The sequence below is a fragment of the Cupressus sempervirens genome, chromosome 2 (genome assembly GCF_028749045.1).
Source record: "Cupressus sempervirens isolate cs-2001-9-10 chromosome 2, ASM2874904v1, whole genome shotgun sequence".
Lineage (NCBI taxonomy): Eukaryota > Viridiplantae > Streptophyta > Pinopsida > Cupressales > Cupressaceae > Cupressus > Cupressus sempervirens.
The window spans coordinates 195,628,950-195,653,586 of NC_143119.1; the positions used below are offsets into that span (position 1 = coordinate 195,628,950).

The 24,637-nt window shown below is 33.2% G+C and overlaps 1 pseudogene; it reads right to left on the minus strand.

The window, feature by feature from the left end:
* Positions 1–24,637, minus strand: part of LOC149571747 (alpha pinene synthase, chloroplastic-like) — a 182,367-nt pseudogene that overhangs the window by 152,441 nt on the left and 5,289 nt on the right.

Consider the following 24,637-nt stretch of genomic DNA (forward strand, 5'->3'; position numbering starts at 1 on the left):
CTACAAGTTCATAGCTTAAAGCTCCTTGTCAAGGATCATTGGACTTTATTCTAGTGCATATTTATTTTTTGGTCACTACCATTTGGTGATTCTTGCACACACAATTTATCGGAGTCTATTTCAAATTTTATTGATGTGTGATCTTTGGCCTGACAAATGAAATATCTTCTCGCTTGTGTCCCTTCTCTGTACCTATGGAATCCATAATATAGGCCATGTGTCCTCTCCTTTGATGCCCATGACTACTTCCATGCTAGCAATGTGCCACATAAGGCTAATCTAGGACTACCATGTGGCAAGCTCGATTTGACAAGAGTAGTTCCACTTGGCTAGAGACCTTTGCATTCCACGTCAATGATCGATTGAGTTAGCGCCTACATGGACCTCTATACTACACACATCACCCCTTTTTCCAACTATACATTGCCACATCAACATGACACAATAGACTACCACATCATTTGTATAGCTCACCATGTGTCAATTTTGTATAGTATAGATGCCGACTCAGCCTAACACGTCAACAACGATATTTTTTACTGACATTAGCTTTTCACTAGGTTAAATTTGATATCCATTTAACCATCATACCTAGTAATTTTATAGCTATAGTGATGGTCATTTGACCATCAAATTTAGAATTGCAATTTTCCTTCTAGACCCCTCTCTAGATTGCTTTTCAATTTGGCAGCTTGACTTTATGAGTCCATAACTTAGACATCTAAACTCTAATTTAGGTGCAATTTTTTTAAAAATTGGGTAGAATTTCCTTAATTTTCTAATGGTGGTGTTGTTTTCTAGTTTTGGTGCAAGGAGTTTACAAAAAATGCATTTTTTGGTGACTGTACTTGCATAATCCTAAATTTTACAACTTCAAGTGCTCTGTATAGGCAGATCTAGTCACTTTTTTGAGTTCTATTTTTTTTTTTAAAGTGCATATTTTTTAATTTACTTTCTAGATTTGAAGTCAGATTCTAGGGTTGTGTGGACCAAAATCTCACTTTCAAAATTATGTTTTTTTTGACATTGTAAAGCTTTGATTACTTTTCAAAATTGTTGTACATTTGAGCTAAAATGCTTAGTGACATATTTGGGCCTCATAGTGTAGTTGTAAAAGAAAAATTATAAAGTCCACTTTGTTCATTTTGACAAGTGGGCCATTGTACATGCACTACTTATAAAGTGCCAAAAGCATCTTTTTTTTGGGGGGCGAGGGGGGGGGGGTCTTTTGACTGAGTGAAAAGGGGGGGCATGTACTGTGTTCTTGTGTCTCTTTTTTGTGCTCTTTTCATTTCTACATCATGGGTTTTAAATGTCTTCCTCTAACTTCACACAACTATTCTACATGGAAAGATATTACATAGAGTAGATTAATAGAAAAAGGATATAGTCTTTATGTTGATGGTAAAATTCCTAAACCTAATGATGCTAAAGAACTCATTGAATGGCAAAGAAAAGACCAATGGGCTTTAGGAGCTATTAGGATTTGTGTAGATAAGGATCTCCTCTTTCACATTACCAGCTATTTAGAATCCAAAGAAGCTTGGGACAAACTTGAATCATTGTATGGCAAGGTGGATAAAGAAAAGGGATTTTAGATTGAGGATGATCTACATCTCTTGGATCCGAAGAATTTTGACACAATTTAGGATTACATCAACAAAGCCAATGAGTATAGGGCACTTCTAAAAGATTGTGGAAATCCCATGAATGATGACAAGTTGATTCATCACATCCTGAAGAGGCTACCTTCAAAGTATGCTTCCTTTGTTTCAAGTTTTAATATTCACAAGTTGACCATGGGATCTACTTACTAGAATCCTTCATTTGATGTATTTTTAGAGATGTTGATTGTTTAACAATCTCACTTGATGGATTTAGGACTTCTCAAGTCATCAAAGACCAAAGCGCTGGTGTCTAGTGATGAGCACCAATCAAGTCAAGGAGAGAAAAGCAACAACAAGAAGTAGTAGTGGAAGCATAAATCATAATCTAAGACACAACAATCCTCCTCACAACAAGGCAATTCTTCTTCCAACAAGAAGGGAAGTAATGAAAAGAAGGACAAACTCTTTTGTGCATACTATAAAAAGCCAAATCATGATGAGCATCATTGCAAGACTAAAAGAATTGATGAGTTGGAAAACCTACTCAGGAAGAACAAGATTCAAGTGCCAAGTACTTCCAAGGATTCTATTCCAACCTCTTCAAAGGGTAAAGGGAAAGAACTTATGGAAAACACAACTTCTTCTTCAAAATGGATACTTGACTCAGGTGCCTTCTACCATATGATTTCTTCAAAGGGATATTTTTCTTCATTGAAGTAGTCAAAGGTACCACACATCTTCGTGGGAGATGATACTAAAATGGAAATTGAAGGGAAAGGATATGTGGAAATGGAAAATGGGGAATTTAAAGATGTTTTATATGTTCCAAACCTTAGCTCCAATCTCCTATTAGTTTACCAAATCACTCACCTTGGAGATGGTCACAAAGTTGAGTTCCTTCTAGAATCAGTGATGTGCAAAGTTTAAAAGATTATTTGTTGGTTGTAGTGGGGAAAGTCAATGATGACAAGAGGCTATATTCCTTCTCCCACTTTGTGCCTAAGTCTCCTTCTCAAGCCTTGTTGACTCACTCTACTTCACAAATCAACCCACGGCATGAGCAGTTTGGTCACCTTGACTTCCACTCTCTTCAACAACTTTGCTCAGAATACATGGTCAAAGGTCTACCTAATATCAAATTTTCTAAGGGAGAGTTTTCATCATGTTTAGTGGATATGCATCTCAAAGAGAAGTATGATAAAAGGAATTCTTCTAGAGCTCTATTTGTTCTTTAGTTAGTTAACATGCTTTTAGTTGGACCCTTTGCAGTGACTTTAGTCAGCCAAGGCCACTATATCCTCACATTTGTTGATGACATTTCAAGATTCACTTGGGTCTACTTCCTTCATCACAAGAATGAAGTAGTTCATAAGCTTCAAGAATTTAAGACTCATGTTGAACACAAGTCAAGTAAAGCCATCAAGATACTTAGGGTGGACAATGAGAATAGATATGTAGATAGAAGACTTAGAGACTTTTGCAAAAACTAGGGGATTGATCTTCAAAACCCACCAGCATTTAGTTTGCACAAGATAGATGTTGTAGCACTAAGGATTAGGACCTTCAAATTTATGGCGAGTTGCATGATAAAAGCCAAGTCTCTTGATCCTACACTTGAATTTGAAGCCATTAGCAGTGCTACTTACATACTTAATAGGTCTCCTCATAATGCCTTAGATGGTAAGACTCTTTTTGAGGCATGGTGTGATAGAAAACTAGTTGTGAGTCACCTTATAGTCTTCAATTGTCCAACATGCAAAAACCTATCTTCTAAGGGTTCCAAGGCACCATCACCTAGGCCTTGTACCTTCATTATTTATGAAGACAATGTGAAGGCTTATTGACTTATGGATCCAGAGACTCACAAGACCTTTGTAGAGAAGGATGTTCTCTTTGAGGAAATTACACACAACTTATCCTCTAATCCTCTTTGCACATCATACACAGTGGAAACTAATAGTGACACTAGCAATAGTGCTTCAATAGATTTAGACACATGGGGTTCTATTGATAGTTGCAGTGAGAGGTCACATCATTAGTTCAATCCACATGCTTACATTGCCAACAAAGCGCGGTACATCTTATCTTCCAGCTCCAACTTTAGTTGACTTGGGATATAGACTTGAGGATTTACATCTTCTCATTGATGATGGTGATCCTTCTATAGTTTCTATGAGGGCTCACTCTGACCCTCATGTCCATTCTCTACATGATAAATCTTCAAAAGTTGGTGTGATTGTGGATCCTTATGTAAAACAATTAGAGGAGGTCTCTTTGTCAATTGAGGAGACTAATGGTTCATTGGAATAGGTTCAATAGACATCCTTGTAGATCTGCATTCATTCTTATCAACATAGGGATACTTGAGTAGGTTTCAGGGCCACCACACATCTTCAAAATTGTACCTTTGATGTTGTTTCTTCCTAAGGGGAGGAACACCATTTAGCATTCATGGACCAGCTTCTTCATCAGAGTAGTCACTAGCAAGCATTCTTCTTTTGGGAGGGAGCCTATTCTATCTCTTTTCCTCTTCTCATCATTCTCTTATGTATATGTAGGATGTATGTCATAATAGGGAGATCTTGATTACTCCATCCATCTATGCATCCATATTTATCTCTCTTTTGGAGGAGGGTTTTTCCCATGAGGTATTCCTTCTTTCTCTGCTTTATGAGAGATTACATTTTGATTATGTACATGGGTACCTAACATGGCCTAGTAGCCAACACCCATCCTGCACTTCATCCTAGTTTTTGTAAGCTTAAGGGCATTTCCCTAAATTTCACTTCAGGGTGGGGGGGCGGGGGGGGGGGGGGGGGGGTGATGGTGTAAATATGTATTTACTATTCACACTTAAGTTTACTTAGTTTAATGCATTATTTTATTATTTTGCATTATTTTATTATTTTATTTTGTGAGAGACTTAGGAGTTTGCACACCTTTTTGAGTTGTCATGTTGACAACATGAGAGTATGAAACTCTATTTTAGCACATGGCATCTACAACACTAATTTTCATGTCACACCCTTGAAGGCTTATCCTCTCATCACTACACTTATTTTTGTGGTTAATGGAGGATAACCCATATTTGGTGGACATGTGCCTAGTTTTATGACATCTCATGTAGGAGGAACTACAGTATTGGTAGCCGAGTTGAGTTGGTAGATTCTGAGAAGTTTGGATATCAACATGGAAAGAAGACATGTAGAACATTGATGATGGATGTGAAGAAGCAAAAAAAGAAAAATGGAAAGAGTGTGGAAGTTGAGAACTTGGAGGATATGTATGTGAAGAACTAGTTTGGGATTTATGTGTTGAATCCAATAAATGTTCTTCTAGCTATTGAGAATATATCTTCTAACTTAGGGTGTCTAATGTAGGATAATCCTAGGTTTTCTTGCAATCCTACATGTTGGAGGTATTTTGGCTAAAATTTGTGGACTTAGTTATTGAAGGGTGTAGTTTTGGCCAAGGTTCTCAGTCGTTGTTGGAGCTTGACACCTTCTATGGTGCTTGGCCTGCATTGGTTTCTCAAAACTCTCTATGTGCTTGACATATATTGGTTACTTGACATAAGTTGGTTTCTTGACATGCATTGGGAGCTTGACAATACTTTTGGTTTGGTTGATGCTAAACTTGGTTTCTCTAATGCTCAATCTAGTCTTGGTTCTTGTAGGTGTTGAGTTGTCTATGAGCTAACTTTGGGTATTTAATTTGTGTTGTAGCTGACTTGTTGTTCAACATATATTTAATGTAAGGGTTTTCATTTAATTTTTAATGAACTAGGTTAGCTTGTGTCTTAGTTGGGTATAAGTAGGGGGTCTTATGGAGTCTTTTGGTAGTAGTGATCCATTTGGAGAAGAGGATGTGAACTTTTAAGAGCTATTAGTTATGGATTGAAAATTAGGAGATTTCTTGGTGGGCTTGTGAGCACAAGTCAAGATATCCTTGGTGGTTTCTACCAGAGTGTGGATCTAGATTAGATGAGATTGGGATTGTAAGTTGGATCTTTCAACATCTTGTAGAACTATTTTTTAATTGTTGTGTATTATAGGTGGTGAATTCAATGCTATACTGAATCTTAGAGAAAAATAATGGATAATCACCAAATAATCTCAATAACAATTAATTTCAATATACTGTCTTAGCCCATATCCTCCTTCATTCTAGTTCAAACCACTTTGCAGTTCTACTGAATATCATTGAGGATTCACTCCCAAAATAATTTATTTTCAAGTTTGAAAAATTGTGGTTGAGGGATGAAAACCTAATCAATACGATAGAATAGTAGTTGAAGGAAGCATAGGTATCAGGATCAAAATTATATTGCTTGATAACTAAGCTAAAGATGATCAAGAATAAATTGCTACTTTGGTAATAGTTTTGAAGCAAAAATAAAGAATAGAATAGGAAATTGAGGAGCCTAAAATGATAGAGATTGGTAAGGGAATGGACACAAAATTCTATCTAAAAGAAAAGAACTATTAGGAAAACATCCTTGGTATGTTAGGTTAAGCTTCACCTAGTTTCAAGAATACAGTAATATTCCTTACTTAACAAGGCCAACCACATGAATGTCAAAGCTCATCTAGCCTCAACCCCACCCAATAAAATAAATCTAAATTATCCATTATCGTTTAATTACTTTCTTAATTCATTCATTCATCCATTTATGAACTATAACATTCAATCAATACAATCACATAACATTCATTAATATGATATAAATTTCATTAATACATAATACTAATCATGACTTCATTAACACATAAAAATATTCATTAACATGAAATAAAAATCAATATTAATATGAACATTCATAAACAATTACTTGAAACAATGTTCTTTCATTATCCAACAAATTTTATCAAACAAGGTTTATCAAAGAGCATTTAAAAAAAATTATTTCTTATTTTTGGTTTTCTTAATTCTCTTAATTAAAAGGTTGATAAGAGAATCAATATCTTCCTCGTTATCCTCCTCTTATGGCACATGTAATGTCAAATTATGATGCCTCCTCCTATTTTGAGGAGCAGAAGGCTGCTGCACTAAAGGGGGCTATGTTGCAAGAACACTTGTAAATGGGTTAAATTGGCATACTCTTTTTTCTTCTTTTAGATGTTACAAGTATTTAATTAACTAGTACAACATAACATGCATTTTTCTTACTTGAAAATGCCACATCATGTACATTATCATTTTGATCCACTGCTATGTCAACATGCTAAACACTTGGAACATGCTCCACTCCTTCACCAGGATGTTCAACATGCTCTAAAATATTCAAAAAATAATTACATGTCAAATTTTAATTAAAGATGTTAAATTGTATTCAAAGTTGCATAATTTATTTCCAGTAGAAAATTAATACCTCCACCACTATGATGCACATCATGGCCTTCATCATGCATAGATTCTATGATAGGTTATGAAGGGTGTAGTGAACTATTATGTGCATTGTTATGTAGTTAATTTATGTTTGAAACTAACATCAAAAAAGAAATTTCTCAACTCTTCAATTTGATTTACTTTTTATTTGACCAATTTACCTTTGTCTCATTTGGTGTACTAAATTCTTGTGTATGGCTTTCAGATTCTTGGCATAGGCATGCAACCATGACTTCATAGCCTTTTTTCAAGGCAATTTTATTAATCTTCATCTGTGAGCTCTACATTGAATTTTGTGCTTAATATCATCAATTTTGCATGTATGATTTGATTAAACAAAATTGTTTACAATATTATATAAATTTTTTAATATGAAATTCCATTATTGTTACTTACAAGTCGAGACTAAAGATTCATATAGCCACCAAAGCCGAGTTTGCGTTGGCCAACCTTTTCTAGTCTCATTTTGTAGCCATTGATTGTCCCACAATCTATGAATAGTTTGAAACATGTTAGATTATATATTTCAAATATTACTAATTAGTTCATGATTACATTCTACTTAATATTATCATGACATACCTTCTTTTCTCCTCTTCTGGTTCATTTCCTTTACTATCACGTAGCCTTTTCTCTTTTGCATCTTCTATTATTTCATTCCACTCCATTAGTGGAATCATAGGGGGATGGTTGTACTTTGGGTTATGCTTTGGATCCCTTCTATATTGGTCCCTCGTAGTCTTTATATGTTTTGATGCTCTTTTGAGAAGTAGGGTAGTGTCAACAATGTTTTTTTTCCAAAAAGGTCCTCAAAAGATGTAATCAATTGATTTTTTTGATCCAAGACCCTGGTCATTCTACCTTTACAAAGAAAATAAAAATTGTTAGATCAATAACATTAATATAGTACAATAAATGGAAGAAAAGAAAAATATTGTAGCAATGATCTAAAACTACACACCTTTTACATATGGTAGATCCAAATAGCCTCAATGTCATATTAAAAAGATGATCAAAGAAAATATTATTTCCTACAAAAACATCATGGGATGATTTTTCCAAGAAAAAAAGTAATGTATAAGTAAACTACAACCACACTAGAAATAATAACAATTTTAAAGTACTTGGAAGAATTTGTAATTTTAATGAAAACATACTTTTTTGGTTCAGCAGCAATGTGCCCAAAAATGTACTAGTACTAGTCACACAAACTAATCTAGGAAATGGTTCAGCTTTACTAGTAATGGTCTCTATTGCTGCTCTATCAACTAAAGGTCTATCTATTAGTGCACAAAATAGGTTCATGGGTATAAAATCCACCCAACAAAAATAATAATGAATGATTAGCACATTACAATATATAGAAAAAAGAGGTTTTACCAGTTGTACTTGGCATAGTCAAGGATGTCTACATGCTTCTTTTTGCCAATAATGCACTCGGTAGTATCAGAGTGATGGTTGAAGGAGGCATCCACACTTCATCATGAACTAAAGAATATAATGTTTTTGATTAAGTAAAACAAGTTTTATAGGGATCTTGAAACCAAAAAGTTTTTACAACATATCAGAAATATAGATAATAAATAAAGTCCAACACCCATACATCTTCTTAAAAAAGCCAAAAACTAACAATAGGCCCATGGCTAAGAGACAAAAAGCCTACAACCCTATAAGGATATGAAAAAAAAAGAGAACACTAAAAATTAATTCTCCTTATCAAGAACCTGTAGGGTCTTTGTAGCTTCATTGGCCTTGCAATTGTCTGCACTCTCCTGGTCTTGGTTCTGGACATCCTCCTGATCCCTGGACTCTTCTACTCATCCTTGGCCTGGCTAATATCCAAGCTTGCCTTCTCCATCTCATCTCCACCAAATCTAGTGCTCATCAGAGAATCCCCCAGACTAACAATATTTTCATTTACGATATTCAAAGTGGCAATCATCTGATTAGCCAGGTTCTGGTGTGTGAATTCCAACCTTTGGACTTTTTATTCAACCTTGGTGATTCTGTCCTCCTGGTCAACATTGTGTCCCTAGATGATACTATTCCATTGGCTTCTATCCTAGTCTCTCTTCTCTTTGTTTTTCCCCTAGTCATAGCTATTTTTCTAGTTTCCTTCCTAGCTTCTTTTCCCCTTAATGTCTTCAATTTCGTGAAACAACCATTTGATAGACCAAAAATTTTCTATCATGTTGTTCTTAGCATTGTTCAAAAGGTTAAACCTAGTTTTTTGTGCACTATCTAAGATAACAACGAGGGCTGAGTTAATTAGATAATCATAGTGGGCATTTCCATCAAAGTCTTCCATCACTTGGATATTTAGCAGCTCTTTGACAATCCCCATATTCATGGTGTTTGTGTTAAACTTCCTCCATGCCCTCCTCCTATTATTTGTTATCACTTCCCCACTTTTTTTCACCAACATATCTATCATCTCCTATAGTGGAGAAAGAGTAGGGCTAGGGGTCTTAGGAATCTAGACATTGGTATCTTGTTGTAATGGGGCATCATTAGCTTTTCTTTTCCTAGGGTTCCCTGACATGTCAGCTAAAACCTCCTCCCCCAATTCACTTTAAAGAATATAATGTTGTTAGCAAAGACATTTGCAATATGGGTCAAAGTGAGTAAAAAAGTAGGAAAATGCCATGCAAGGGCATGAATGGAGTATAATTTAGTATTAAAAGGTCAATATAAATCTTTAAAACTATTTAGGGTGTCTAGGAAGCATGAGAAATTATAAAATGCAAAATATGCAAAAAAAAAATGTAAAAATTGCCAAAAGAATGTTGTTAGCAATTTCTTTGCAAAAATTGACAAAGTGTAGAAGTGAATAGTAATTTCATATTGTTCAAACCTCTTAGGGAGGTGAAAACTCAGGTTTGTGTATAAAACATTATAATCTCATGCTAAGAGATAGGGGAGAATGTATAGTTGTGAAATGGAAATCAATATGGTGTAATATTTCTACTATACTAGTATTTAGATTACATTCCTTGTATCTTCTCTTTGAATTCTTGGTTATGATGATATTTAAAGTTTCCTATTTATGGTGAAGGGCATAGTACTTTTGTATTTTATTAATTGTTTGTATGTTAGCTTTATATTATTACCAAGAATACATGTTTTTTGGACAATAAATTATGTATATTTTCAGAATATGGGGTAACAAAAAATGCATGTTTTCAAACATGGAGATAAGGAAGGTGGTTTAAAGGATTTTTTGTTATTAAGATTGTCCCCTCTTGAGTCTATAATAGAACTATATCCTCCCATATTGTCATGGACCAAGAATCAACATATTAACTATTGTTACAATAAAAAAGATAGTGAATCAATAGCCTATAATCTCATGGTAGATGTGAATAATGTTGCATAGATGTTTGAAGGTTGGAATAAATACTTGGGGTGTTAAGAAAAATTTCCAAAAAATGGAGTGACTGAGATATTAATGGTTGGGAGGCAACCAACATATTCAACAAGGAAACCCATGTTATCACAAGGGTTTGGAGATTCTACCATTTACAAATGATTTTAAGCTTGAAAGTTAGAAGTTTGATATTGGCTTTGACAAAGTAATGTTGTATGGAGGTTCATTGGTTATTGTTCTTTGGAGAGTAGGTGAGTTTGGAGTGAAATGATGTGTTGTAGGCTTATTTGTTTGGACTTGGGCTTGCAGATTATATATATGATTGAATAGTGGGAATCTATAATTTTGGAATTATGTCGATATCAATAAGATATATCTCAATTTGCTTTTAGTTTGAGAGATATTTTAAAGTATTTGAGTTCTTAACCTATATTCCAAGGTAGGCTATTAGGTAGAGTAGTTTGTATTGGTGTTTTGGAGCCCACTAAGATGTGTAGAACCTTTTCCTGTTAGAATATCTTTATTGGTAATGAATCAAGCCTTGTGGAAGTAATTTGAACTATGGTATTTATAAAGATCATGGAGGTGTTGTGAGGTGTGAGAGTTAGTTGTTTGGGTATTATGAAGGGTTAGGTATAGACATTTGAAATAGGTGAGAGTGGTGCAAGGAATATGCCAATCATTGAGTCTCCAACCTTGGAGAATCCTAAGGGATGGCATATGATATGCTAGTGGCTTGGAAGAAACCTTTGTTGCAGAGTTAGTAAGATGAAACAATTGTTATCACTATCAATCCTTGCATTAGTTGTAAAGAGAAAGTGTTACTTACACGAAGGTTGTTTGCTACAACCCTCACCATGTTCACCATGTGGTGTCACAAATATCACAAATTGTTGTAGAAGAACACATAATATTTTAGATCATGATCCATACAATACTATAAAATATAAACATCTATTGAACTTCTATTATTTCCTGATATTAATTACTACTTACCTTCAAAGATTTGACTCTATGGACCATTTCTTCTTTTAGTGCCTCTATCTTCTCACTTGTGTCACCCTCGATGTTAAGGTTAACAATTTCATCACTTTATCTTTGTATGAGTTAATGGGCCATGAACATAGGGTCAGCACTAAGGGAAATGTCATCTAGAAATGATGCCTATATTTTAGATCACATTTGATGTACTATCATTGTAGATTTCCCCTATCAATAGGTATCAAGTTGTGACATCAATATTAGTAAAATTCTATCAAAATAACTCCAAAGACATAAAAGAAAAGAAGATAATAATAAAAAATTTGTTTCTATATAATTTGAACAATTACAATAATTAAGCTTTACCTTCATTGAAGATGGTGTGTGAGATGGTGAAACCCTACCTGTTGGTGGTGGTCTATCCATGTCAATCTATGAAAATGATTAGTAATTCTTAGCAATCAACAATGAAATGAAAGTAATAGACTTACCAAAAAAAAAAATTAATAAATTAGTAGATTGTATATTAGAGTCAATATTAATTGGAGGTAATTGGTTTAAATGTTATATTTACTAGTCCCATGATAGGAAATTTTTTTGTATCTACATTATTCAAGTTGTAATCTATCAAAAGCTCTTCCCTTGCACTTATTGATTTTATCGTACATACAAAAACACAATTTCCCTCCCATGTCTCAAATATACAATTCACAAACTTATTAGTTAACATAGGTTGAGAGCTATTTATAAATCCTATAAAATTCCCTTTTTATTTTGGCCAGCCATCAATATACATAGTGAATATTTTACTTTGATCATTTTATTTGCATCGTATATAATTTGGTGACAATGCATACCTATGTGTACTTTTTTTATATTGCACAATCTGCATCCAATTATTGTAATTGTAACAAGGTCCTACATACTCCATCAATTCAACAACTTTATTGTAACTAAACTTTATGCCATCCATGGAAAATAAACCCAAACCATGTAATGACAATGGAGCTATTTGTGTACCTTAAGGGAATATTCCTATCACCTTCACTCTCCTTATCAAAAGAACATGACCCCCCTAGGAAGGAAATCTTTTATTTGTTTATTGAATTTTCTTCTAGTCTTTTAACCTCTAGTAGATCTCCCTATTTTAGACCTACTAGATGTTTGACTTTTGTCTTCTATTTCTACATTTTCCTCACTCGAGAAAGATAGATAAGACAAATACCTATTTGGTGATATCTGCAATACATAAAATGAGAGACATAGTAGGATTAAAGTTGACATTGATGGTAAAGAGAAGATATTTAAACAAAAATTGTATCTATAGAGTCTATTGACTTATACCTATTGATCCATGTGATTGTGCAAGATCTAGGTCAAATGTGTTGAATATCTTGCATATGTAAATCATTTATCTTAAGTTAGCCAAAAATTTTGTCTAATTGATATGTATATCTACAAAAATGTTGAAAAATGTTGCACTCAATGTTTATATCTATACATATGGTTTTGAAAGAAAACATTGGTCATTTTTCTCATCAAATTCACCCAAATTATAATCAATGAAAAGTTTTCCACAATTCTCTATATACTACAAATCACATAGAAGAGAAAAAGTACATAATGCATTCATCAAAATCATTGTATATTTTATAATTCCTTACCTCTAATTTATGTGTGGTAGCTATGAAATATCATTGTATATACTCTATGAAAATAGAGTTCAACACATAATAACTTAATTATAAAAACATATAAGTCAAACAAATTTCTATAAATAAATCATGACCCCATCATACTTGACATTGATCGTACCTTGAAAGACATTTCATTGATCATCATCTTTGTCCATGTCATCATCATCATCATCACCATCATCGTACTCATCACTTTGATCATTGTAGTCACCACCACCATCTTCATTGCCACCAACATCATTTTCATCACCATTATCATGACCATCATCATCATGAAAATCATCACCTTGATCATCACCATGTTTATCAGCATGATCATGATCATGATCACCATCATCGTCAACATCACTAGAATCATCATCTTCTTCTTATTCTTCATTATTTTGTAACAATCATTCATGATCATCATTTACTCTGTCTTCTAACTTTTTAGTATCTTCTTCTTCCATCACATTATACTTTATCAACCTTCCTCTTGGATCATTTCTAATAACAAATGACCAACCTATTTTGTGTAGAATGCCAAAGCAAAAAAATTTCTTGCATTGGCTTGGAAGAACATAGGGCTCATCTCCAAAAGGCTCAAATGATTTTGTAATAATCATTGTAAATCCACTATCATGTTCAATAAAATTTCTGTTAGGATCATTTCGATTTAGCTATAGCGTATAACATTTGTTAGATTATCATACATACTCCATAATTCCTCTGTGGGGTTAGGGGGTGGTAGCATCTAATATAGCTGGGGCCATTAGGCCTTAGCTATCTAGGGATTTTGGGCCAACATGTAATTATTCATTATAACCCTAAAGTGGTAAAACTACTTGTGTAAAAGCGATTAGGGTTAGGGATTGTTGCATTGTGTGGTGATGCAAAAATTGGTTCTTGTGATGGCATTGAGTTGTAAGGGATTACAAATTGTAATTAGTTGTAATCATTGGATCATAATAATATTAGACTTGTTGTTTGGTAGACGTAGCCTAGGGATTGGGTGAACTATGTTAAATCTTGGTGTCTTGATTTCTTTTTAATATAATCTATTATTTTTTAATATTGTTTATATTTGCATGTCATTGGTATTTCTGTCCATGGTTTAATCCTAACAACTAGTAATAGAGAGAGGTTGTTTTTTAGTTATCCTCTGCAAGAAAGTCTCACAGTTGAGTGGGAGCAATGGTAGATGAGGGTAAGCTAAGGGTTGACAAGTTTAATGGGCAGAACATTTAGTAATGGAAGATGCAAATGGAAGACTATCTTTATCAAAAGGATTTATGAAAGCCATTAGAAGGAAAAACCAAGAATCAAAGATCTATGTCAAATGATGATTGGGATCTTTTGAAAAAAAGGCACTTGGAATTATTTGATTATGCCTAACACCAGTAGTGGCAATTAATATTACAAAGTAAAGAAAACAAAAGAGTTGATGCAAACACTAGCAAAACTATATGAAAATCCCTCTACTTCAAATAAGGTATTTCTCATGAAGTGTTTATTTAATATGAAAATGATAGAGGTGGATCTATTGCAAATCATTGAAATGAGTTTAATACTAGTACTAGTCAATTATTTTTATGGGTATCAATTTTGATGAAGAAATTAGGGCACCCTTGATTTTGTGTTCTTTGCGTAAAAGTTGGAATGGCTTGGTAATGGCTGTGAGTAATTATATTCCTAGATCTAGTACCCTAAAATATGATGATGTGATTGGTGTTATTTTGAGTAAAGAAACTTGTAAGGAATCCTTAGGTGGATCCACATCTAGAAGTTCTTTGAACATACAAAGTCAAGGTAGAACAACTAAGAGAGGAAGTAATTCTGAAAATTGTAGGAAATTAAGAGGAAATTCAAAGGGGAGGAGGTCTCAATTGGGAGGACCAAATGACTGCTGGTACTATGAGAAACCATGACATAAAAAGAAATATTGTTGGACTCGAAAGAAAAATGAAGGAGATAAACTTGATGGAGACAAGGAGGCAAATGTGGTAATTAACAAATCCAAAGAGGAAGCTTTTCTTCTATCTTTAGAAAGTGTTGATGATTCATGGGTTTTAGATTCTAGTTCTTCATTTCATGTTACACCTCATAGATGTTATTTCATTGATTATGTCCAGAGGTATTTTGGACTTACTTATTGGTGGATAATGAACCCTATCAGATTGTTGGAAATAGAAAAGTTAAAATTAAGTTGCAGAATGGGAATCATTGGCTACTACATGAGGTAAGACATGTTCCAAGGTTGTGTAGGAATTTAATTTCAGTAGGACAACTCGGTGATGATGGTTGTGTAGTTACTTTTAATGATAAAAATTGGAAGGTTTCAAAAGGTTCTGTTGTAGTGGCAAAAGGTGTGAAAGTAGGCACCTTATATCTTCGTGCATGTCATATTGTTCCTTCTACTTTAAATGTTTTAGAGAAAAATGAATGTTCAAGAATTATTGATGTAGTTGAGCAGGAAGAAAAATAGTTGCTATAGATTTTGATACTGTGCCATGGCACAAAAAACTTGGGCACATGATTGAAAAAGGTATGAAAGTACTTCATTAAAAGAACATTTTACCAGGTCTGAAATGTGTTAATATGGAACTCTGTGAAAGTTGTGTGTATGGAAAACAAAAGCAAGTTTTGTGAAGACTAGGAAGGAAAATGTAAGGGAGAAATTAGAGCTTATGCATATAGATGTATGGACACTACCTTAGGTATCTTCCCTTGGTGGGTCTTATTATTATGTTACATTTATTGATGATGCAACTAAAAAAATATGAGTTTATTTCCTTAGACAAAAATCTGATGTATTTCAAACTTTTAAGAAATGGAAATGCTTGGTTGAAAATGAGATTGGTAAGAAATTAAAATGTATCAGATTTGATAATGGTGGTGAGTATTATAGTTATAAATTTAAAGATTATTGCTCCAATAATGGTATTCATAGATACAAAACTATTCCAAGGACTCCATAGGAAAATGGAGAGGTTGAATGCATGAACAAGACTATAATGGAGTGTGCAAGAAGCATAATGTTGCATGCTGGGTTTCCCTTAAACATGTGGGTAGAGGCTGTCAACACTATTTTATTTTTGATTAATAGAGGTTCCTTTACTCATTTGGGCTGTGGTATTCCAAAGGAAGCATGGACTAGTAAGAAGGTGAGTTATTCTTTTCTCAAAACCTTTGGTTGTAAAACATTTACTCATATAGATTCTGAAAATAAAACCAAGCTAGAAGCTAAGTCAAAAAAATGTGTATTTATTGGATATGACATTAATGAATTTGGTTATAGGATTTGGGATTTTGAAAATCATAAAATTGTAAGAAGAAAGGATGTCATATTCAATGAGAAAGTGTTGTACAAAGATCTATTATAGCAACATGAGAAGAAAGAAGATGATTATGTAGTGCTAGATGATGCTCCAAGAGATGATGTTTCATCCATTCCTCATGATGTACAATGATTGCAATAAAAAATACCACACACACCAGTGAATCTTAGATAGCCAACAAGGCTAATTAGACCTCCAAAAAGATTTTCTCCCTCTTTATATTCTATTTTACTTATTGCTGCCAGTGAACCTGAATGTTTTGATGAAGCTATGCAGGTGGATACTAAGACTTAGTGGGAGGTTGCAATGAAAGACGAAATGGACTCTTTCTTAAAAAATAAGACATGGGATTTATGCAAGTTTCTTGCAGGTAAAAGGGCTTTACAAAATAAGTGGATTTACAGGTTGAAATAAGAGGATGGATGTAAGAAAATATTTAAAGCCAGGTTAGTTGTAAAAGGATTTGCACAGAAAAAAGGAATTGATTTTGATGAGATATTTTCTCTTCTTGTTATGATGACTTCTATCCATACAGTTTAAAGTATTGTGGCTACTGAAGATTTTTATTTAGATAAGCTTGATGTTAAAACACCCTTCCTTCATGGTGAATTGGATGAAGAGATATATATGACTTAGCCATAGGGATTTGAGGTCAAAGGTAAGGAGAACTTAGTGTGCAAATTGAAGAAAAGTTTATATGGCTTGAAGCAAGCACAACAGAAATGGTATCTAAAATTTGATAGTTTTATGCATGAGCATGGATATAGTAGGTGTCATTTAGATCATTGTGTTTACTTTAAGAGGTTAGATGATGATAGCTACATTATTTTATGTTTATATGTTGTTGATATTATTGTAGCTAGGTCTAACATGGATCACATTAAGAAGTTTAAATGCCAGTTAGTGCATGCATTTTCTATGAAGGATTTGGGGATAGCAAAACAAATCCTTGGTATGAAGATTTTTAGAGATAGGAAGAATAGGAAATTAATACTATTTCAGACTGATTATGTTGAGAAGGTTTTTCAATGTTTCTCTATGAAGAATGCTAAAGCTGTCAGCACACCTTTACTTGGTCATTTGAAGTTGACTAAGGAGATCTATCTCAATACACATGAAGAGGAGGATGAGATGTCAAAGGTAACCTATACTTCAGCTATAGGAAACTTGAAGTATGCTATGGCATGTACTGGGCAAGATATTGCACATGCAGTTGGAGTCATTGCTAGGTATTTGAGTCATCCAAGAATAGAGCATTGGGATGTAATTAAATGGATTCTCAGATATTTGAGAGGAACATAGACTAAGTGTTGACACTTTGGGGGCTCTACTATTGATTTACAGGGATATGTTGACTTAGATTTGGTAGGGGATATTGATACCAGGTAAAGTACTATAGGTTATGTCTTTACTATTGGTGGGGCAGCCATGAGTTAGGTTTCTAGGTTATATAAGGTTGTTGCTTTATCCACTATAGAGGTAGAGAATGTTGCTGCTATAGAGGTAGCCAAGGAGATGATATGGATTCAATTCTTCTTGGAAGAATTAGGACACCCTCAAAGGGATAAATACTTATTTACAGATAGTCAGAGTACCATTCATCTTGCAAAGAATTCAGCTCTACATTCAAAGACCGAACACATATAGTTGCGGTACCATTTCATCCAGTCAGTTTTGGATGATGGATAGTTAAAGTTGGACAAGATATTGGTGTTTTAAAAATAAACTTAAAATTATTAAGAAACAAAATGCTTAATACCAAGTTGACATTACTCACTGTAGTGCCTGCCCCTAGTTCGCATTTTGTTATCATTGTCGAATCCTTTTGGAGCTATTTTTATGTTGATGGTTAGTAGCATTGTTATGAGATTAACAGATATTGTGCTATGGATTCAGTTTATTATGTGATGAGATTACTTAGATTTTGCATTTCATGTATGTATGATGATTATCTTTAGTGTTCCCAATTGTTGATGATGAAAATTACATTGCTTTCAGTTATTAATGATGATTAGTAAGATTATTTATCATATGTGATTTCTTATGGATACTTATCCCATACTTGCATGTGTATGGTGTGCGTGTTTGCTTTTGTATGGCATGTCTGATGTGGTTAAGGAAGGGAGTCGTAGTCACCTGCTAGTTGGGATCTACACGATGCACCACTTCCTGCCATTATCTATTTAGTTTAGTATATTTGTGCTTGTACTACATGGTTTTTATGCAGGTTGCAGGTACCGAGTATCGACTTCCCTTAATTGCCAGGATGAGCGTACCCTATCACATTATCTCAATGATAAGAGAGGGGAGATAAATTCTCAAGTCCAAATCCCAACCCTTTAAGCCATTTGCTCTAATTAAAAAATTAGGACAAGTATCTGAGTTGAGAACCCTCTGAATACGTTGGATAACGTAATTCGTGATATTAACCTTTGGTTTGATTTTGTATGTATTTTGGCTATGATGAATTTTCATATTTTTACCTTATGAGTCTTTGATATATTTTCTATTAATTAAGCCTAATTAAAAGATTTAATTAATGGTTTAATTTAATGAAAAGTTAATATGATATTTTAATATTTATTTTATTTAATTAATTGGAAAATTAATTAAATAAAATAATTAAATTTGAAGATAAAAGTTAAAAGTTTAAATTTGGAATGCGACAATATTTATTTTAATAATAATATATTTGGAGCTCATTTTTAAATAAATGACTAAATAATATTATTATTAAAGCTAATAAATATTTTAGCAATTAATTTTGGAAAATGAAATTTAAAAGTGGAAAATATATTTAAATTATTAAAAGATTCTAGATTTCATGTGACTAAAATATAAATATATTGAAAAGTCAAGATATTAAAGTTAGTGCATGAGATTTAATAAATAAATAAATTAAATTAGAAAGAGTAAATTAAATATTATTTTAATATTTGCTCACATAGGAGTTGGCAAATTCTCGAGAGTTGTCATGTAAACAACACTGGAGTTTGCACTCTAAGTTTGCACAAGTTGTCTACACTTAGAAGTTAGCATTTTATTTGAGCACATGGTGTCTACAACCTTAAGACTTATCTAGAAGGTTGGAGAAGACCCATGCTTGGTTGTCATGCTTATCTTCTAGTTGTTTCTAGAGACACTCTAGATGCATCTTAGAGGCCTTTAAATAGAGGCTCTCCTAGTGTGTTTGTACAAGCAGAATGGAAGCTACGAGCTACAAGCTTAAATGGAAGCTACAAGCCACAAGCTAAAATGGAAGCTTCAAAGCTTGCATGCATTGGAGAAGCTCATATGCTCATATGTTCCTACATGCTTCTATGTTTCTATAAGCACCTCTAGTCACTCGGAGGATTCGATTGGCTAGATCTTGGAGGAATTGCAAATGATAGAGAAGGAAGGGATTTTCTATGGACTTCTGAGGCATGGTAGATTAGCATCAGTGTCCAGGTGCACTTGTGATAATCTCATACTCTATTTGCACTATTTCTCTTCCTATCTTCATCATGTTTGTTATATGTGTCTGAATATATTCCATGATTGAATCTACAATTGAATTAGAATCTAGATATTTTATTGGTTGAGAAGAAAACAATAGAAAACCCTAGATCCAAGTTAAGGAAAAATTAGATCTGAATCGGGTTTGGGTTCGAAATTAAGGTTGTGAATTTAGACTGACAAGGTTTTGAATTTGAAAATGGAAAGAGGCTTGAAATGGAAATTCTAGATTGAAATTTAGAGTCAGATCTATTAGATGGATTAATGGACATATTTAGAGAATAGTTATTTTATAAAGAAGATTCTTAACTAATAGAATTGAGATGCCCTTTTGGACTATATGTCCTCTTTGTAAATATATGGTTCTATACATATATATATATAACATTGTGTGCTTCATAGTATCTTATGTATATATATATACATATATTTAAAAATGTCATTGTTAAATCCGAATCGTAGTCAAAAAATGTTATTGTATGAACCGAATCGCATATTAGCAAAACATTTTAATAAACGTTTTTGAAAAAAATATATATATATGTGTATGGGAGGGTGGGGGTACTTCCCACCCCACCCTTTTATTACTCATGCCAGCAGTGGTCTTTGGCGTCATCGTACCTGCGACTGCGATCGCAGGGCCGACTGCGGCCACAGCCAACCGCACGGCTCTGTATGTACAACAGCGATGATATGAATTGGATTTGATTTGATTTGTTAGTATTATATGTTATTGATGTTCTATTATATTGATAATAATATTTGTAATAATTTCTATGTAATAAGTATTATATTATATTATATTATATATATATATTCAAACTAAATAAATTATAGAATAAATAATATAGTTTTAAATAAATCAAAATATTTAATTAGAATTTATTCTAATTAAGGTTACTAAGAAAATATAATGGAGATGAATTCATGAATGCAAATTAAGTTGGCAATTATTATATTTAGAATTATTAAAGATTATGAATTGCCTATGAGGTGCATGAAGGAAATTATAGATTATTTATTTGAGTATTTATCTTAATGACTCATCTATTGGGATTGTATCTTAAGAAAGTTATACTCAAACTACTAGTGATGTTGTTGTTAGTAAAGTAGTGAAGAATCTACCACCATAGATTGGTATTAGCTATTAAATTATTATCAACTCAAATGTTAATGAAATAGAGTATAGATGATTATCATTGATACAAGTATGTTAAGAAGATATTGGTATGATATTAACAATTAAAATTGTGTGATAGAGTTTTATTTGAAATGAACAATGATAATACGAGTTTGTCAAGGGAAGGTTGGTATTCTTGGAAGATGACGATTGTGGTCATATGGAATTACTATTAAGATTTTCAATATAGCTTGTTATTAATATCAACAAGTTATTATTATTGAATTATTAATATGATCATTTAAGTATTGAGTTATAGTTGACTTTTAACCTACAAGTTATAGTTAGTTATTAGACAATGGATATTAATTGGAATGTTGCCTTGGATATGTAATTATTAATTAAATTAATTAGAGTTAATTAGATTTAATTAATAATCAAGTTATGTAATAGTGTTTTAATTGATATGCTAATATTGATTCCTTTAGCAAAGTTGTGAAGTATATTTACACTAAATTGATAAGTCTTATTCTGATGACTTGAATAATGACCTTAGATGTTTTAATGGTGAGACTTAGTAATATTAAATTGGAAATTATTAGAATGTTAATAGTTCATGGATGGTTTACCTATGTTAATTGATTGATCAAGTTGATCATTTTAATTAAGTTATAATTCTTCTTATTCGAGGATTGATAATTGGATTCTTTATAAAAGAGAAATGATCCTTTGATAATGTTGAAATGTAGAAACAACATTAAGGAAGAGTTATTCAATTAGTAATATGGATCTTGGTCAAATAAAGAGAACAATTTAATTAAAGGTCAATCAGTGAGTAGTTATCCTTAAGTTATTTTTAGAATGTAATTCTAATTAATGGAAAGTATAATGCTATCGGGGAACAAATGGGTTGACTTGTAGGTCAAATGATGAAACTTAAGACACTTGAAAATATACTTGCAAATTGAAAACTGAAACTCTACACATTATTCATCTATGTGATTTTAGTAAACCAAAACATGTGTTTGCATCGTGTATTCTATATGCTTCTTGTTTTGGGTTTTGGGTTGACTAGTGTTGACCAGTCCTAGGTTGTTACCAGAGGCTTGGGGGTTATGAGATGTGATGGCATGTTGATTTTATTTGGTCTCGATCTTTATAAGCCCAACCATGGTAATGTGATTGTATGCTCTATGAAATGTTTGTATTTGTTCATCAGTCTTCATGTGTGAAGCTGAGATGTATGTGTATGAGATACCTGAGCTAATCATTTTTGAGTCATCAATCAGTTATCCTTGGTTCATTTTCTAGTCACCATGATAGGACTAAAATGTGGATTTATTCTTGATGATGTCATGTTGTGACATGTTTGACTCAACCATTTTGGAGTCTTCGATCAGTATGATTTTGAGATATTCTTGGTTGCTTGTTGAGAACCAATGGATATGATGATTTATTTTGAGATATATTTTGGTTATTGAGAACCAATGATTATTATGATTATCAGTGATGCCTTTAGTTGCTAATAGCGAACTGTTGTGGTCATGATTTTCTATGGATGTTTTTCCAAATGCTCATGGAGATTTTGATGATTCTTATCTTGGTGATTTGATGATTCTTATTATGGATATTTGATGCTTATATTGTGGATATTTGATGATTCTTTTTATGCATTATCTTTTGGATTTCTTTACAGTCGCTTGTACAGGACTGTGGTGATTTATGATTCCATGAGCATTAGGGTAGGTAATCTACTTGTAGTGTCGAGAAGTGGCTTGCAATGGGGGCTGGGGCTCTAAGTGGCTACCAGAGTAACTCATTATAAGTTTGGTTAATAAGTGATAACATTTACACACTAAATGGGGATTAAATGAACCTAAAAAGATAATTGTTTTGATGTTCTCGCCCATGCCTTGAGCGCTTGTACAGGCTAGGATGGGAGTAGTGAGACGCATGGTTGCGACCTTGCACTCCATAGTATACCTTGTCAGTATGAGAGGACACTAGTGGCCGCATGAGATCAGTATGGACCTGTGGAGTTTAGCTAACTGATAGGGTAACTTGTATGTGATAAATGCGATGACACTTTCCCGCTTGCAAAGTAGGTTTCCTACATGTAATTGTGTGCCTTTGGGAATTAGATGTCAAATTTGTGTGATGGAACCTTTGAGTTAGTATAATTTTAGGATTCCTGGACTTATAGAGATTTATGTTTTGTGGTTTGATAGCATATTTGGGACATGAGATTATCTCCTCAACACGGTGGGAGTGGACCATTTAGGTTCCACGCGGTCGGGTGGTAGTGTTTTATCACTCTTATCATTTGAGATCCGTCTGAGACACCGTGGCTAGAGTATTCTTGGTTGGTATTTATCTTTATTCTATTCTTGGAGCATTATGATAGATGATATACTCTATGATGGATGTATTTATTGGTATGTTTCTTACATTGATGACTTGCACATGTTAGATGATGGTATCCTATGTTTTACTTTGCATGTTAGTAGGATGTTTTAGGAGTGACATTCCTACTATGTTAATACTGATGATCTCTTTGGTGCTTTGGAATGTTACGCACAAAGGGATGGCTAGGATCCATGATAGTCTAATGATGCTATTTACGGTTGGGAGGAACTGTGCACTTAGTTATTTATGTTTGTGTTATATGGTTATCTTTTATGATGGATGTTTATATCTTTTGTGATGTTGTATCATGTATGAAATGTGGTTTTATTTATGTTATTGCATCATAGATTAATATTGGATGATGATGTACTTTATTTACATGGATGTTTATTCTTTTAAGCTTTTCATACCTTGTGACTTGTACAGTGGATGATTGAGCAATCTAAAATAGGATTACTAAAAGGACACTTGTATATTGTTAAGAACATGTTAGATGAATAGTTATGGTTAGATGTAATTCAATGTTAAGGGATCTTTAAAGAATGTAATCTATTATGTTATGTTATGTTTACTTTCATTTGGATGTTACTATTGCTTCCGCAAGTGTTGTGAATTGTTTATCTTTCATGTTTTAAAAAAAAAATTGTTTGGCAAACTTAGCGAAATTCTTTGGATCCCTTGGCGGGGCATTACACTCACACAATCTAAAGACCAGCCAATTCTTATTAACAATTGTATGTGCAATGCATTTGGGCCCAACTTCAACAAAACTAAGGGTGGTTTTCTACTCTTTGCAAAGCCAGGGTAGGTGCGCCCAGGGATGATTCACAACTAGGAAAGACTGTATGAGGATTATTTTAGTTTCATTCTGATTCTCATCTCAAAATCCTCAAATACATACATAATTCATGAAAATTTTCTAAATACATCCCATATAATAGATATGGCCAATTTTTTTTCTATAGATCTGTAGATGTTCTCAACAATAGTGGCTAACTAAAGCTAGAACATTCCATGCAGACAAGTACTGGCCAGCCTTTGAAGATCTATAGGAAATAAAAGTAAAATTTGATTTGATGCTGCATTTTGATAACCATTTATGATATATTTCTCCTTCAGCTAAATCAATTTGATTAGTACCTAATCCATTGGGGTTCAGAGTCTAAGCAAATTCTTTGATCTAATTTTTTACCTTACAACAAATTCTATCAGCAATTCTTAATAGAATTTATCATTCAAAACCATTTCCACTACTA